Source organism: Mobula hypostoma, chromosome 9 (genome assembly GCF_963921235.1).
Source record: "Mobula hypostoma chromosome 9, sMobHyp1.1, whole genome shotgun sequence".
NCBI classification, from domain to species: domain Eukaryota; kingdom Metazoa; phylum Chordata; class Chondrichthyes; order Myliobatiformes; family Myliobatidae; genus Mobula; species Mobula hypostoma.
In genome coordinates, this window is record NC_086105.1 from 122,888,548 (window position 1) to 122,906,544 (window position 17,997).

The window sequence follows — 17,997 nt, forward strand, 5'->3', positions numbered from 1 at the left end:
GAATTCTAATGTGTGAATACAGTGTCTGACGTCACCACTTCCTTTACCTTTTGGAAAGCCACCTCACACTGCTTTGTCCATTGCCATTTCTTCACGATTTGTAGTAATGAGTTCAACAGGCGGAGCACAGTGCAAGGTTTGGCAGGAAGTTTTCATAATAATTGACAAATCCTAAAAAAGACTGCACCTATGAAATGACATTTGAGCTTGGGTTAGAATTTTCTCAACACTATTGTGTAAATCTTGTGCATTAATGGTGTGACCTCAGTAAGTGATGATTGGTTTAAAGATCTCATACTTTTTGTGTCATGCTCTGAGCTCATAATCTTCTAATCTTTTTAGTACTGTCTTGAGATTTTGGCGATGTTCTTTGTCATCCTCACTAATGACAATGATGCCATCCAGGTAACACTGAGTACCTGGGCAATCTTGCAGCACCTGGTCCATATCTTATTTCCAGAGTGCAGGTGTTGATGCTACTTGAGAATAAGCCTATTATAGTGCTAAAGCCCTTTGTGAATGCTTATGTGAAAATCACTTTTGACTCTTCTTCCATCTCCATCTGTAGGTAGACCTCATCTAAGTCCACTTTGCTGAAGTGTTTCCCTCTGGAAAGGTTTGCAAAGATATCCTCTATCTTAGGCAGATATTATTGATCAACTTACAGTACTGGGTTCATGGTGACCTTAAACTCACCATAGTTCCTGACAGACCCAAGCTTCTTGGCTACTGGGACACTGGTGTCGCCCATGGGCTCCACTCAACCTAGGAAAGAATTCATTCAGCCTCTATGTGATCTAACTCACTGGCTACCTAATCACAGGGATCAGATTGGCTTTGCAAAACTTGGGTATGGCATTTTCATTGAATGCTATTTTAACCTTGGTATACATGAGTTTTCCAACGCTATCCTTGAATACTCTGTGGCATCATCCAGTACCTTTCACTTTGAGTTGACTCTACTACAGTAGGTGTGTCATGCAAACAGTGGATTGATCTCCAATCAAGTTGTAGTTGTAAAAAACTACAACTGCACAATGCTGGCACACCTGTTTTTTTTTTAACCACATACAAGCCCAATGTGGCTTGTTGGCTGTTGCATTTCACTGTTTAAAATACCATTCCCACAGGAGTTAACTTTTCTCCAGTTTAAGTTCAGTATCATTGAAATGCCCTTCAAACTCTTTTTGTGGAAAGACTGAAACAACTAAGCCAGTGTCCAATTCCATTTTAATTAATTTGTCATTAACTTCTGACGTGAGCCACATTGTTAGTTTTCACTTTGTAAATCTCAAGGCTACTCAGTCCAGTATCACGCTCATCATTATCAGATTTTTCAACAACAGCGTGCAAATTGGTCCTCTTTTTAAAACTGAAACTTGACTTTTTATCTTTATTCCTTCCCTGGGCAGTCCATTGATTTTTGTCTGCCTGATATGCTCTTTGTACATGTCCCACTTTGTTGCATTTTCTGCAAATTTCACCTTTAAACCTGCATTCGTCTGGTGTATATGAGCCCCTGGCACAACGGTAACAGAATTTGTTTTGTCAGTCAATTTCTGTGTAGACCTTGTAAGTTTGTTCGCACTCACTTATATTCCTGACTGCAACTTAATTGCGTCTTTGGTTGCAATTTCCATTGATACAGCAATTTCAACTGTTTTTTTAAATGTAAGTTGTGCTTCAGGTCGGAGCCACTTTTGAATGCTTTCTTGTGAAATTCTACAAAGTAAACAATCTCCCAGTACATGGTTAAGCCCATTACTGAACTGACAAAGCGCAGCTGATTTTTTTCAATTTTGCCGTATGAGCTGAAATGGATTCCCATCCTTTTGATGAAACCTAAAGCATCCTCCAATCAACAATGTTTTCAGTTCTAAATGTTTCTCCATTGGTTGGAGCAGTTAAACTTCTCAGCAAACTATGCTTTTTTTTTCTTTTGCACTCATCAACATTGACTATTTCATTTGCTTCAAAATACTGCTTAACTTGTTCAGTATACATCATCCTGTTATCTGTTATGCAATCAATCATGTCTATTTTCCATTGTAGCCAGCTGTTTCTGCTTTTATTAAATTTATTATTATTATCACCCAGTATTCACTGTTTATGAACTGGTGACTGTACATGTTGCTTGTTAATTTTGTCTGTTTCTGCCTTTTTTTTTAACTTGAAAAAAAAACCATGCAGTGCTTCAACAGGTAGGCAGTCATCTTTGGTTCATTTTAATACATCCTTGTCACCACTGTTACACTGTTACATTTTGCAACTCCAGAAACTAATTGAAAGAAAAACACAGGAGCTGAGATGATTGTCTACTTAGTTTTTTCCCTTGTTTTTAGTGAGTCGCTCATATATGATGTAGTGGCATAATGACGTCTGCCATTCATGTACTTCTTACAAAACTCATAATCAATTATGTAAACAAACAAAGAATGCTTAATCAAACAATATATTTACAATTTTATTCAAATAATGCTGCAATATTAAAAAACACGACAAATATCTTTGTACTTGCATTCATGCACCGCGAGGGTCAGTCTTGTGATGAAATCATTTATGTTCTTATTGGGGGTCTACCATAGCTGTAAGAAGCTGAAACATGCCATAAAGACATTGTCCTGTGTCCCCCACACATTGTCCAAAACTTTAAATGTGTCTGTCAGTTCAGATTTGTTCTGTAGGTGCAAAGCATCAAAGTGTAGGTTTTCGTAAATAAAATGGCAAAGGTGTTTTATGTTTCAGAAAAGCCATAGCAACTCATTTATTGAACACCAAAAAACTGAACACAAAGCAAGCTAAAACACCTAATTATGTCATCACATCAGAACAGCCTCTTAAAGTAAAACTCCAACTCAATGACGGTAGTTGTGAATTATTCACATTTCCACCAATTAAGTTACCCTACAAAAGTATTGTATTTCCATCCAAGTTCTCCCAAGTGCATGCAGAGCAGCATGAGTTTCATTGCTTCCTCCAGTTTTGCCACTGGTCTTAAAATTTTTAAGAGTTCAACGTAGTCCAGGAAGGTTTTCAGCCATTGCAGCCAGGTCCCAGAGGTTGGTTTTGCCATAGCTGTGGCCCAAAATGGACTGGGAGCTTGGAGTAAACCTTTTGATCCTCAATGCCAAGATGTTATGTATTGGGCAGAGTGAGGACTATAATGGAGTAGTATGATAAAACATTTTTAATGAGTCATATTAGTTACGGTACACACTGGGCAACTTATGGTGTGGGAGCTATGAATTGCACCCACCAAGACAACAGAAATGTGCCCTCAAAAGTCCATGCCCATAAAAAGAGAGTTCTCACAATCGATGACGTGGTATGGTTCAGCCATGGCAGAGACTAACAGGAATATTTTTGAGTTAGCATTATTCAACATCGAAAATAAAGTCAGTAGATGCTCTGAGGAGTCAATGGGATCTGATTTATTGTAGCTCTAGGCTTTAGATGGAAAAAAAGTGGGGAGCTGTCAGTGTGAAGGACACCTCCAATAGACAGTTTATTTGTGTGAGTTAGAGTGGGGAGAAGGAATCAACCAAGAAAGCCTTTTGTTACACTTTAACGTGGATTGTCTCCCAATTCACCATATTGCTTATTGTAAATTTGCATCCTTTGATAATCACTGGAGGGACATCCTAGTAATACTGTATGGGTGGTAGATACAAATAAGAACTCGTGGGTGGTAGAAGGTTGTGATCCTACTATTTCAATACTTCTGCAACTCTTGCCTTAAGGTTTTTTAAGGTTGTTGTAGCAGAGGTGGTAATGGGAACAAGCTTTCACTACCTATTAAGTACTCCCAGTGGCGTGCGCCTCAAATAGCCTTTGATAACTAAGTCCAGAAGACCAGCAGAATTGTTTCTACTGATAGGAAAAGGGGCATAGGTGGGTTACTGGTGCCTTAAAACCAGTTGCTTTGGGCAGATGGGGCTCATCAGCTGTAGTTGGCTCATCTAGGAGAAGGGAAACTGATCTCAAACCTCCGCTGCCTTGCGGCTATACCCACTCCTGGGTAAGGATTCAGGAGTAAATCCCGACGGAAAAATCCAGTGCGGGAGTCCCTAAGGCAGTCCGACATTGAGTTCAATGATGACTGCCAACTCCTGTGTCACTGCTAGTACCAAACTGCATTGTTCGCTGTCGTTCCTTTGGATTTATCAGATGCATGGAGAAGAGGAGCTTGCTACATGGGCAACAACTTGCTCTCAGTATTGTACTGCCCCAGTTTATGGGCATTCACAGTAAATACAAAACACACAATAGAATCAATGAAAGACCACCCCCAACAGGATGGACAAACAATCAACATGCAAAAGATAACAAACTGTGCAAATACAAAAAGAAAAAGACAAATAATACTAATAATAAATAAATAAGCAATAAATATTGAGGACATGAAATTAAGAGTCCTTCAATGTGAGTCCATGGGTTGTGGGAACAGTCGGTGAAGGTGCAAATGAAGTTGAGTCAAGTTATCCTCTCTGGATTAACAGCCCAATGGCTGAGGAGTAATAACTGTTCCTGAAGCTGGTGGTGTGGGTCCTGAGTCTCCTATACTTTCTTCTTGATAGCAGCAGAGAGAAGAGAGCATGTCCTCGATGTCGGGGGTTCTTGATGACAGATGCTGCTTTCCTGCAACAGTGCTGTGTGTCAATGAGCTCAATGGTGGGGAGAGCTTTACCCATGATGGACCGGGTTGTATCCACTACTTTTTGTAGGCTTTCCATTCAAGGGCATTGGTGTCTCCATAGCAGGCGGTGATGCAATCAATCAGTATAACCTCCACCACACATCTGTAGAAGTTTGTTAAAGTTTTGTTGACATGCTGATGATTTGCAAACTTCTAAGGAAGTAGAGGTGCTACCATGCTTTCCTTGTAATGGCACTTACATGCTGGACCCGGGACTGATCCTTGGAAATGATAAGACCAAGGAATTTCAAGTTGCTGACCTTCTTCACCTCTGATTCCCCAATGGGAACAGGCTCATTCACCTCTAGTTTCCTCCTCCTGAAGTCAATAATCATCTCCTTGGTCTTGCTGTCTTTGAGTGAGAGCAACTGCTGTTGTGGCACCACTCAGCCAGATTTTCAATCTTCTACATATATGCTTATTCATCACCATCTTTGATTCTACCAATGACAATGGTATCATCAGCCAAATTTAAATATGACATTGGAGCTTCTTCCCCTCACAGTCATAAGTGTAAAGAGAGTAGAGCAGGGGGCTGAGCACCCAGCCTTGTGGTCCAATGTGCTGATGGAGATTGTGGAGGAGATGTTGTTGAAATTCAGACTGAGTGGAGTCTGCAAGTGAGGAAATCGAGGATCCATTTTCACCAGGATGTACTGAAGCCAAGCCTCAATACCTCCTTATTACACCCCATGCCAGAATATTGTCTAAATGTTGAGGTTTCATGGCATAGCTGGTTCATTATTGAGGAATAGTGAATGGAGCTGAGGATTGTGAAATCATCAATGAGCATCCTCACTTCCACCCTTGTGAAAGAGAACTCCTGCAAAAAGATCCTGAAACTAAGATAACTAATCCCAGTTCACAGCCCCGTTTCTTTTCATCTAAAGTATAAATCATCCATTGCCAAAGTCATAGTTCCAAGATAGTAGCCATATCTGCTTACTGGACACTGTGATACAAAATCTGGCAGTTTGTTGTTGAACAGCAAAAATACTCCACCAAGTCTTACAGATTCAGGGCTTTGGCTCATGTGCTGAGTGAAACAGAGTTATAGAAATCTAAATAATTTGCGCAGTTTCCTTGCTCTTTTACCATACCCTTTAATCACTTCATTTTTCAAGTATTTATTCTGAATGAGTCTTTGTTTTATCCCAACTAAGTGTTGGAAAGATCAAAGGAATCAAAGCCATAATGTATGCATGTCGCAAATGAAATTCAGATTTTCCACAGGAAACTGCTTAAGACCTGCCAAAAATATTCAAATCTTCAATGTTCAACTTAAGCATTCTTACCTTCTCCATTAATAAGTCTCTGCACGTCCACTCCACCACCACTGCCAACTTCTTTCCCTTCTTCGGTTCTGCTTCAGGTGACACTCTCATCTGCATCTTTGTTTCCTTCCCATTTTCATCTCTAGCCTTCTGCACGCCTCATACTCTTTTTGATCCATTCTTTCAATTGGAATACCCCTACCTTCAGATTTAAATTCCTTTATTTTTGATGTCACTTAACCTTTGTAATATTTCCTAATTCTGTATCCCCATCTGCATTAAATTTCTCTGATAAAGAAGTAAATTTACTAATACTAATGGATAAGTCACTGGGACCAGATGGGATGTACCCCAGGCTACTGTGGGAAGCGAGGGAGGAGATTGTTGAGCCTCTGGCAATGATTAATGAGGACGGGAGAGGTTCCGGAGGATTGGAGTGTTGTGGCTATTGTTCCCTTATTCAAGAAAGGGAGTAGGGATAGCCCAGGAAATTATAGACCAGTAAGTCTTACTTCAGTGGTTGGTAAGTTGATGGAGAAGATCCTGAGAGGCAGGATTTATGAACATTTGGAGAGGCATAATATGATTAGGAATAGTCAGCATGGCTTTGTCAAAGGCAGGTCATGCCTTACGAGCCTGATTGAATTTTTTGAGGATGTGACTAAGCACATTGATGAAGGGAGAGCCATAGATGTAGTGTATATGGATTTTAGCAAGGCATTTGATAAGGTACCCCATGCAAGGCTTATTGAGAAAGTAAGGAGGCATGGGATCCAAGGGGGCATTGCTTTGTGGATCCAGAACTGGCTTGCCCACAGAAGGCAAAGAGTGGTTGTAGACTGGTCATATTCTGCATGGAGTTCGTTGACCAGTGGTGTACCTCAGGGATCTGTTCTGGGACCCCTACTCTTCGTGATTTTTGTAAATGACGTGAATGAGGAAATGGAGGGATGGGTTAGTAAATGTGCTGATAACACAAAAGTTGGGGGTGTTGTGGATAGTGTGGAGGGCTGTCAGAAGTTACAATGGGACATTAATAGGATGCAAAACTGGGCTGAGAAGTGGCTGATGGAGTTCAACCCAGATAAGTGTGAGGTGGTTCATTTTGGTAGGTCAAATATGATGGCAGAATATAGTATTAATGGTAAGTCTCTTGGCAGTGTGGAGGATCAGAGGGATCTTGGAGTCCGAGTCCATAGGACACTCAAAGCTGCTATGCAGGTTGACTCTGTGGTTAAGAAGGCATATGGTGCATTGGCCTTCATCAATCGTGGGATTGAGTTTAAGAGCCGAGAGGTAATGTTGCAGCTATATAGGACCCTGGTCAGACCCCACTTGGAGCACAGTGCTCAATTCTGGTTGCCTCACTACAGGAAGGACGTGGAAACCATAGAAAGAGTGCAGAGGAGATTTACAAGGATGTTGTCTGGATTGGGGAGCATGCCTTATGAGAATAGGTTGAATGAACTCGGCCTTTTCTCCTTGGAACGATGGAGGATAAGAGGTGACTTGATAGAGGTGTACAAGATAATGAGAGGCATTGATCATGTGGATAGTCAGAGGCTTTTCCCCAGGGCTGAAATGGTTAGCACGAGAGGGCATAGTTTTAGGGTGCTTGGAAGTAGGTACAGAGGAGATGCCAGGGGTAAGTTTTTTACACAGAGTGGTGAGAATGTGGAATAGTCTGCTGGTGGCGGCGGTGGAGGTGGAAACAATAGGGTATTTTAAGAGACTCCTGGATGGCTGCATGGAGCTTAGAAAAATAAAGCCTAGGTAGTTCTAAGGTAAGGACATGTTCGGCACAGCTTTGTGGGCCGAAGGGCCTGTATTGTGCTGTATGTTTTCTATGTTTCTATATGGCGAATGTTGTCCCCTTGTTCCAAAAAGGTAGTAATAGTCCGGGTAATTATAGACCAGTGAGCCTTACGTCTGTGGTGGGAAAGCTGTTGGAAAAGATTCTTAGAGACAGGATTTATGGGCATTTAGAGAATCATGGTCTGATCAGGGACAGTCAGCATGGCTTTGTGAAGGGCAGATCATGTCTAACAAGCCTGATAGAGTTCTTTGACGAGGTGACGAGGCATATAGATGAGAGTAATGCAGTGGATATGATCTAAATGGATTTTAGTAAGGCATTTGACAAGGTTCCACACGGTAGGCTTATTCAGAAAGTCAGAAGGCATGGGATCCAGGGAAGTTTGGTCAGGTGGATTCAGAATTGGCTTGCCTGCAGAAGGCAGAGGGTCGTGGTGGAGGGAGTACATTCAGACTGGAGGATTGTGACTAGTGGTGTTCCACAAGGATCTGTTCTGCGACCTCTATTTTTCGTGATTTTTATTAACAACCTGGATGTTGGGGTAGAAGGGTGGGTTGGCAAGTTTGCAGACGACACAAATGTTGGTGGTGTAGATAGTGTAGAGGATTGTCAAAGATTGCAGAAAGACATTGATAGGATGCAGAAGTGGGCTGAGAAGTGGCAGATGGAGTTCAACCCGGAGAAATGTGAGGTGGTACATTTTGGAAAGACAAACTCCAAGGCAGAGTACAAAGTAAACGGCAGGATACTTGGTAGTGTGGAGGAGCAGAGGGATCTGGGGGTACATGTCCACAGATCCCTGAAAGTTGCCTCACAGGTAGATAGGGTAGTTAAGAAACGTTATGGGGTGTTAGCTTTCATAAGTTGAGGGATAGAGTTTAAGAGTCGCGATGTAATGATGCAGCTCTATAAAATTCTGGTTAGGCCACACTTGGAGAACTGTGTCCAGTTCTGGTCACCTCACTATAGGAGGGATATGGAAACGTTGGAAAGGGTACAGAGGAGATTTACCAGGATGCTGCCTGGTTTAGAGAGTATGCATTATGATCAGAGATTAAGGGAGCTAGGGCTTTACTCTTTGGAGAGAAGGAGGATGAGAGAAGACATGACAGAGGTGTACAAGATAATAAGAGGAATAGATAGTGTGGATAGTCAGCGCCTCTTCCCCAGGGCACCACTGCTCAATACAAGAGGACATGGCTTTAAGGTAGGGGGTGGGAGGGGAATTAGAGGAAGGTCTTTTACTCAGAGAGTGGTTGGTGCGTGGAATGCACTGCCTGAGTCAGTGGTGGAGGCTGATACACTCATGAAGTTTAAGAGACTACGAGACAGGTATATGGAGGAATTTAAGGTTGGGGGGGCGGTTATATGGGAGGCAGGGTTTGAGGGTCAGCACAACTTTGTGGGCTGAAGGGCCTGTAATGTGCTGTACTATTCTATGTTCTATTTTCTGTGTTCTATTTCTAATGTCTTCCTTTCATGGCACAATTAGTGGCAGAAACCTTACCATCCAGTACCCCACTCAACCTCTCTGCTCCTCACCATTTTACAATAGACAATGACAATAGGTGCAGGAGTAGGCCATTCGGCCCCTTGAGCCAGCACCGCCATTCACTATGATCATGGCTGATCATCCACAATTAGTATCCAGTTCCTGCCATCCCCATAACCTTTGATTCCGCTATCTTTAAGAGCTCTATCCATCTCTTTCTTGAAAACATCCAGAGACTTGGCCTCCACCGCCTTCTGGGGCACAGCATTCCACATATCCACCACTCTCTGGGTGAAAAAGTTTTTCCTCAACTCCATTCTAAATGGCCTACCCCTTATTCTTAAACTGTGGCCTCTGGTTCTGGACTCATCCATCAGCAGGAACATGCTTCCTGCCTCCAGCGTGTCCAATCCCTTAATAATCTTATATGTTTCAATCAGATCCCCTCTCATCCTTCTAAGTTCCAGTGTATACAAGCCTAGTCACTCCAAAATTTCAACATACGACAGTCCTGTCATCCCGGGAATTAACCTTGTGAACCTACGCTGCACTCCCTCAATAGCAAGAATGTCCTTCTTCAAATTTGGAGACCAAAACTGCACACAATACTCCAGATGTGGTCTCACCAGGGCCCTGTACAGCTGCAGAAGGACCTCTTTGCTCCTATACTCAATTCCCCTTGTTATGAAGGCCAACATGCCATTAGCTTTCTTCACTGCCTGCTGTACCTGTATGCTTGCTTTTAGTGACTGATGTACAAGAACACCTAGATCTCGTTGTACTTCCCCTTTTCCTAACTTGACTCCATTTAGATAATAATCTGCCTTCCCGTTCTTACCACCAAAGTGGATGACCTCACATTTATCCACATTAAACTGCATTTGCCATGCATCTGCCCACTCACCCAACCTGCCCAAGTCACCCTGCATTCTCATAACATCCTCCTCACATTTCACACTGCCACCCAGCTTTGTGTTATCTGCAAATTTGCTAATGTTACTTTTAGAAGCCTCCATCATAGGAACCTCTATTCTACGCAGACCATCACAATGCAACTGCTTTATTGTACCAAAGGTGAGTTATCCAATAATCTACTTCAAAATGCACATATAAATAGTGAACTGAATTCCACACTGAAATAAAAGTTATCATGAGTTTAAGATAAAATAAAGCGTTTATTGTATCCTATTGTTTCAGAGACCATGTTCACATTTTGAAGTAGATTCATACTTATGATTTCCATGTGGTTCTTTATTTCAGTGTCAGTATTTCTTTGTCTTGTTTTATTGCGTTACTTCAGCTGCAAATCCAGTGAATGATTGGCAGCATCTACATATGAAAAGTATCAAAAATGACTTACAATTTATTCATTTCTTAGGTACTTGAATCTTTAAAACACATTGCAAGGAGATATTGGTAGAAGATCGATGAGATGTTTGTGTGAGATCTGAATTCATAGTTGAGAGAAATGAAAACCTAATTTATTGCAATGCCAATGTTAAAATATTTTGGGGGATCAAAGCTCCACAATGATATGTGCTTACCTGATTTTTTTCTGGTTAGGAATTGATTAGTTGCTTATTGAAACTTGCAAGCATCAAGTTGGAATTTGGCAGCACTTCAGAGAGAATTCCAGAGATGCAGATCAAATACACTGTGGCTGTGTCAAATATGTCATTCACACTAAACAATGTAGCAACCTGATTTATCTCCTTATTTGGGTCATAAAAACCAGGTTATTTGTTTCAACTGCTTATTTTGAAATAAATACTGTTATCATTGCAAACATTCAAACTTACTTTATGTAAGTAAATATATTGCATGTTTAACAAAATTGTTCCTTGTTACTTGTATTTAGTTCTATTACCTAAACAATTCATTTAAACAATAGCATGACCCACACATGAGGCTGCATCACAAGATAAAATCGTATGGTGTTATAGGAAATATACTGGCACGGATAGCGGAATGGTTGACAGGAAGGAGGCAACGAGTGGGAATAAAAGGGTTGGCTGCTAGTGACTAGTGGTGTTCCTCAGGGGTCAGTATTGGGACCACTACTTTTCACATTGTTTGTCAATGATTTGGATAAATGAATTGATGCCTTTGAGGCAAAGCTTGCAGATGATACAAAGATACAAAGGTGGAGGGGTAGGTAGTGCTGAGGAAACAATGTGATTGCAGCAGGACTCCGACAAATTGGAAGACTGGGCAAAAAAGTGGTAGATGGAATACAGTGTTGGGAAATGTATGATAATGCATTTTAGTGAAAGGAACAATAGTGCAGACTATTATCTAAATGGGGAGACAGTTCAAACATCAGAGGTGCAGAGGGACTTAAGAGCCCTAATGCAAGACTCCCTGAAGGTTAATATCCAAGCTGAGTCTGTGGTAAAGAAGGCAAATGAAATGTTGGCATTTATTTCAAGGGGAATAGAATATAAAAGCAAGGAGATAATGCTGAGGATTTTTGAGACACTAGTCAGGCCGCACTTGGAATATTGGCAACAGTTTTGGGCCCCATATCTCAGAAAAGATGTGTTGGCATTGGAGAGAGTTCAAAGGAGATTCATGAGGATGATTCTGGGAATGAAGGGGTTAACATATGAGGAACATTTGTCAGTTTTGGTCCTGTACTCATTGGAATTTAGAAGAATGTGTGGGGATCTCATTGAAACCTACTGAATATTGAAAGGACTAGATAGGGTGGATGTGGAGAGGATGTTTCCTATGGTGGAAGTATCCAGAGCTAGAGGGCACAGCCTCAGAATTGAAGGACAACCTTTTAGAACAGAGGCAAGGAGGATTTTTTTTAGCCAGAGAGAGGTGACTCTGTGGAATGCTCTGCCGCAGACTGTGGCGGAGTCCAAATCCATGGGTATATTTAAGGCGGAAATTGATCTTTCCTGATCGGTCAGAGCATCAAAGGATATGGGGTTGAGTGGGATCTGGAATCAGCCATGATGGAATGGTGGATCAGACTTGATAGGCTGAATGGCCTAATTCTGCTCCTGTGTCTTATAGTCTTGTGGTCTTATGCTTGGCTTGTCAGTCCCAAATACAGTATTTTGTTTGTTAGTCCCAATTGTTTCCTTGTTCTGTAGGTCACACCACTGGTCTAAATCCCTAAATCAGTTCAAACCAATGAGTCACCAAAACAAATTGGTTAACTGACAATGCAATACCTCAGTGACAGTTGAGATATAATATAAAAGGATTGCTAAATTGGGTCTTCCATATTTTGCAAAGGGTGGTTAACGAAGGTTTGGAATATCAGTTTATACTCATTTTGGGAGCTGCACTTTAGCGTAAGTGTTTTACAAGTGTGATGTAAAGGAATATGGCAGGCAACATGAGCTTAGATGCACATAAGTGGCAGATTGCGGGGAACATACTCTGCGGTTTTAAGTTTGTACTGTTCTACTTGTATCGGTCATTTAAGTTTTGCGTTGTATGAGATTTGCTGTGGAGATATCTCAGGAAGAGGTTTTACCCTGATGTATCTATCAGGATGGCACCTACTGAGGTCAGGCAATGCCAGGTCGAGAACCCGATGACCCAAGCCAGACTTTGACACTGATTACGGACATTCATAGGCCCTTCACCCCTGGGGAGAAACAGCATTTTTGTCAGACTTGCCCTCACTTAAAGTCATGTGTGGGAACTCGGAATTCTGGGGCAAGCATGAGGAAATGGTTGAAATTCACCCGATGCACACTAATGAAATACACGTGTTGGAAAAATCAACGTGCCCAATGAATATGTGGGACAGTATGGCCCAGGGGATGTGGGATGGTACATGAGTAACTACTGGGAATGCTAGCAATGAAGAAAGGTAACTCTCTTTTAAAGGAGAAGTGGGACAGCGTCTGGGAGGGGGGGAGGGGGAGATTAGAGTGACTGGGGATGATAATGGCAGTGATTCAAAAAGCTGATGAGATGATTATGCAGAACATAAAAATTCAGTGTATGAGGAGTATTTAGGGTTGGATAATCCATGGAGTGATGCCCCAGTCTTCCGGGAAATAATAAAGGAAGGCCTGAGCTCAGCCCTCCAGGAAATTTTAGATTTAGTGATAACAGTGGGGTCGACCTACTCTGCGATGGGCCGATGAGATAGATCAAAGAAAGTGCAAGAGAAATCGTAAAGTGGAGATAGTGGATGCTGCTGCTGTGACGCCTCAGAGGGTTTGTTCTGAATGCCAGCAAACAGGGCACCTAGCGAAGGACTGTCAGACCAGTGATAAAACAGTAAAGGAGTAGATATGCTACAGCTGTGGCTTATCAGGACATGGTTGGAGGCAGTGTCCCAAAAAAGAGGAAAGAAAACACTCCCAAGTCCCTTTACACCTCTGATGTTTGAGTTCTCTCCTCATTTAGATAAAATTCTGCACTATTATTGCTTTTACCAAAATGCATTATCATACATTTCCCAACACTCTATTCCATCTGCCACTTTTTACCCATTCTTCCTCCTGCAATCGTACTGCTTCCTCAGCACTACCTACCTACCCCTCCACCTATCTTCGTATCATCATAAGACATGGGTTGATGTATTACCTGTGATTGTGAACAAGCTGAATCCGAATGCTGGGTCTCAGTCCCTGCGGATTATTGCTGGGCCGAGCAATGTGACTCCCTTATGGGATAAGTACGGGTTGTGGTGAGCCTGGGACTTCCAGGGATAGAATGACACAACATCTGAAAGACATTTGTAACCAACTTAAAGTGTTCAAGGACTGAGCAAAACAACAGCAGTGACCAAGACATGGTGAGGGTGCTGCCTGAAAGGGCAGGGTTTGCTCCCAGATCGATAGGACCACAGTCGGTATTTTTACAAATGACACTTGTGTCTGCGTGCAGACTCGGCAAGGCAACCACTGAAAACACTGGACTCAGGTTAAACCGTACGGCTCAACTTCTTGTTGCTCCCACAGACAGAGCGGGAGATCAAGTGTACCCAGTAACCATGTAATTACAGACAACCTAAGAGAGGAGCACCAGCCGGCCACACCAGACCTGACGCAGCTGATAGAAGCAGACCTACAGCAAACACGAAGGCAGAGGACACCGAGAGAGTGCGACAGAAACCCGTGAATAGTGTGTTTAAGTGTAGTGGTAATGGCACTCTGTGATGAAGGCTGATTGCTGAATAATTGATTAACTGAATAACATAGATGATTAATTGAATAGCATAGGACAGAAAAGATATTAGAAAATAGATGGGGAGGGATTTAAGTTAAAGCAGAGACATCACACTCCATAACTTGGATGGCAGGGCAGACTGAGAAAAGATTGCACACGGCATCTGAAGGTAGTCACCCCCAGTCTGAATGGGGAGTGAATACAAATGAGCTGGGCCCTTTCAGCGGTTGGGCTAGTGGTCAGCTGGACAGTTTCGAAGGGGGCACCAGTGGGGAGAGGTCCTTGCAGTTATTCAAACAGAGACCACCCAACGCCTTCCTGTTCTTCAAATAGAGGACCTGTGAGCCTGATACATTTACCTTACCAGTGCCCCTGGAAAGAACAAGTTTTAGCTGCCAGAGAATGAAGAGGTGAAGACAATGAAAGTGATCAAGCTGCATTCGGTCAGCTGGGCATGAGCCAACAGGCATACGAATGAAGCTGCGTCTCTAAAGACTGTTGTTCAAATTTCTGGAGCAATCTCTCTGCTTAGCACTTTGTAGGTAGCGATTAGAGATGGCAAGGTAGATGTAGATGCATATAGGGTAATTGGGAGGGTTCCAAAGCGGGGTATTTCTGCTGCCCTGTTTGAGTGGATCCTCCTTAAGGTTGCCCTTTCCTAATACTAATTTATTTTGTCCAAAGGGTTAAGAGAAGGGCCTGCTAGGGCATTTTAGGGGTTAGTACATAAAGTGAATATTGACTGTGTGGGCACGTGGCCAAGTGGTTAAGGCACTGAACTAGCGACCTGAAGGTCGTGAGTTCGAGCCCCAGCCGAGGCAACGTGTTGTGTCCTTGAGCAAGGCACTTGATCACACATTGCTCTGCGACGACACTGGTGCCAAGCTGTATGGGTCCAAATGCCCTTCCCTTGTACAACATTGGTGTCATGGAGAGGGGAGACTTGCAGCATGGGCAACTGCTGGTCTTCCATACAACCTTGCCCATGCCTGCGCCCTGGAGGGTGAAGACTTTCCAGGTGCAGATTCATGGTCTCGCAAGACTAACGGATGCCTTTATTTATTTATGAATATTGACTTCAGTGACCAATATTGACTCCAGTGAGCTACTCTTCTTTCAGTTAGTCCTGACAAAGGGTCTCGGCCTGAAACGTCGACTGTACCTCTTCCTAGAGATGCTGCCTGGCCTGCTGTGTTCACCAGCAATTTTGATGTGTGTTCATTGTAAAGATAGATCTGTTTGAATTGTCCTGAACTTGTCTTTGATCTGTTGCACATAAAATGGTGTGTAGGGCTGGGCCAAGCAGTCTTTTTCCAGAAAGGCCTGCTGTATTGTGTTTTGTCGAATAAAGAGGCTGCTTCATACCTACCAGTCATTTCTCCGGTGACTTCATTCATGCAACAACAATCAGGACACTCTCGATGGTGCTCTTGTAAAATTTGCTCTATCCACCTCAAAATCATTTGTGTATATTACAAAGAGCATGGGTCCCAGCACCAGACCTCTGGGGTGGCATGGTAGTGTAGCCTTTGGCCCAGTTCATTTCCATTGCTGTCTGTAAGAAGTTTGCAGGTTCTCCCCACCACTGCACAGGTTTCCTCTGGTGCTCTGGTTTCCTTCCACATTACAAACACGTACAGGTCAGTAGGTTAATTGTTCACGTGAGTGTAATTGAGCAGTACAGGCTCACTGGGCCAGAAGGGCCTCTTACTGTGCTGTATCTCTAAAATAAAACATCTGGTCACGGACAACCAATCACAAACAGAACCCTCTCCTGTCACCCTCTGTCTCCTATTCCAAGCTAGTTTTGGATCCAATTTACCAAACTGTCCCGAAACCCTTGGGTCTTAACCTTTTAGGCCAGTGTCGCGTATGGAATCTTGTCAAAGACCTTTGTCTTGCAACTGTGATGAGACCATTGAATTTCTTCACTAGTGCTGACGAATTGAAGCTTCAGGCAATCCACTTTCTCTCAGACATCCAACTGACTCAGGCTACAGCTATTACATGTGTGCCATTTCCTGACTCATTTAATGAAGTTCAGTAAAAATAATTTATTCCCCTGGACTAGGCCTGTAGTAATTTCCATGGTCTTCTCCATCCATTTGACATCCCTGGATGCCTCCACCCTCGACACACATCGCTCTTTATCAATCGCAAGCTCCTCTTATATTCCACACCCTCTCTTTGGTCTGCTCTTCCATCTTCAATAATCTCTTTCATCCTTTTGGATCATCTTCGGAGCCATGTAAAAGCAGGCATCAATGATTTTAAATGTAGAATTTCAAAGGATTCAAAGTACATTTATTATCAAAGAATGTATAAATTATGCAAACTTGAGATTCATCTGCATACAGGCAGCCACAAACCAAGAAACCTGAAGAAACCCAATTTAAAAGAGGACCAACACCGGATGCACAGAGAGAGGTAAAAAGACACAAATCATGCAAAGAACAAAAGAAAGTAACAGCGTTCCGAACCAAATTGAGTCGACAGACCCAGAACCCCAACCAGCCAGAGTAGGCCTGTAGCCTCAGTCTCAGTTAATCACACAGTGGGGCAAGTTGCCGGGAAGCTTGCAGACACAAAGTGCAGGGCAGCCAAAGCAGCCTGACAGTCTCAGCACCGCAGAGAGAGGAGACAGGAAGAGAGAAGAGAGAGGAGAGAAAGAGCAGGTAGAATTGGCCCGACCCTCGCCTCATATTAGTATCTTTACTAATGCAGCTTCTTAAGTACAAGGGAGCTATTGGTCATTTAAAAATTGAGACTGTATTAATATTTTTCATGGTTTTATTGTTACTACAGGGTTTGTTATTAAGAATAACCAACATAGATTGCAATTCTTGGAATGACATCTTTAAAGCTGATTGAGCAAAGTGTTAAATATGGATTTTAACCATAGTGCACAGAGAGGTAAGTGTCAGAATGAGTCTTAAAGCAACCATTTTCTGTGGCTTTAGAACGTGGAATCTGTCATGTACACAGACTGATGGATAGTTGCTCACTGTTAGATTAAAAGTGTGACTCCTCATCCTTTAGTAACTAATAGAGAATAAAAGCCTTCTATTATTAATTGCAATTTCTGAAAGACCTTAAATGTATTAACATGAATTTTGTTTAATAGCTGATTCTATCAGTGAAAATCTGTAATGCACACCACCCAACCCCCTTTTTCTGAGTGCTTAAAGAGATCCATGTATGCATATTGATTGGGTGAATTATGCTGACTGCCATAGTTGTGAGGGCAGTTACACAAAGTGAATGATGCGCAGGGCAGGCAGGTCATGATTTTCATGTTGACATGATGCCAACACTAGCATTTTGTAGCCAAAAACTGCTGCCAGCTGGACATATGCTCAAGCAGCAGAAATGATTGCTCCCCACCAAACCTCCAACCTCATCCACACAAGAAAGTGGTGATACACTACACTCAGAATAATTGCTAAATTCTGCCAAATGTTGCCATAAATTGTGAAGTGCATTCAGCACTTTTTAAAAAAACGCTGAAGTATACCGACTTCAGAACTCCTGCATAAACCAATTGCTCTAGACAGCTGCTATTGCAACTATGGCC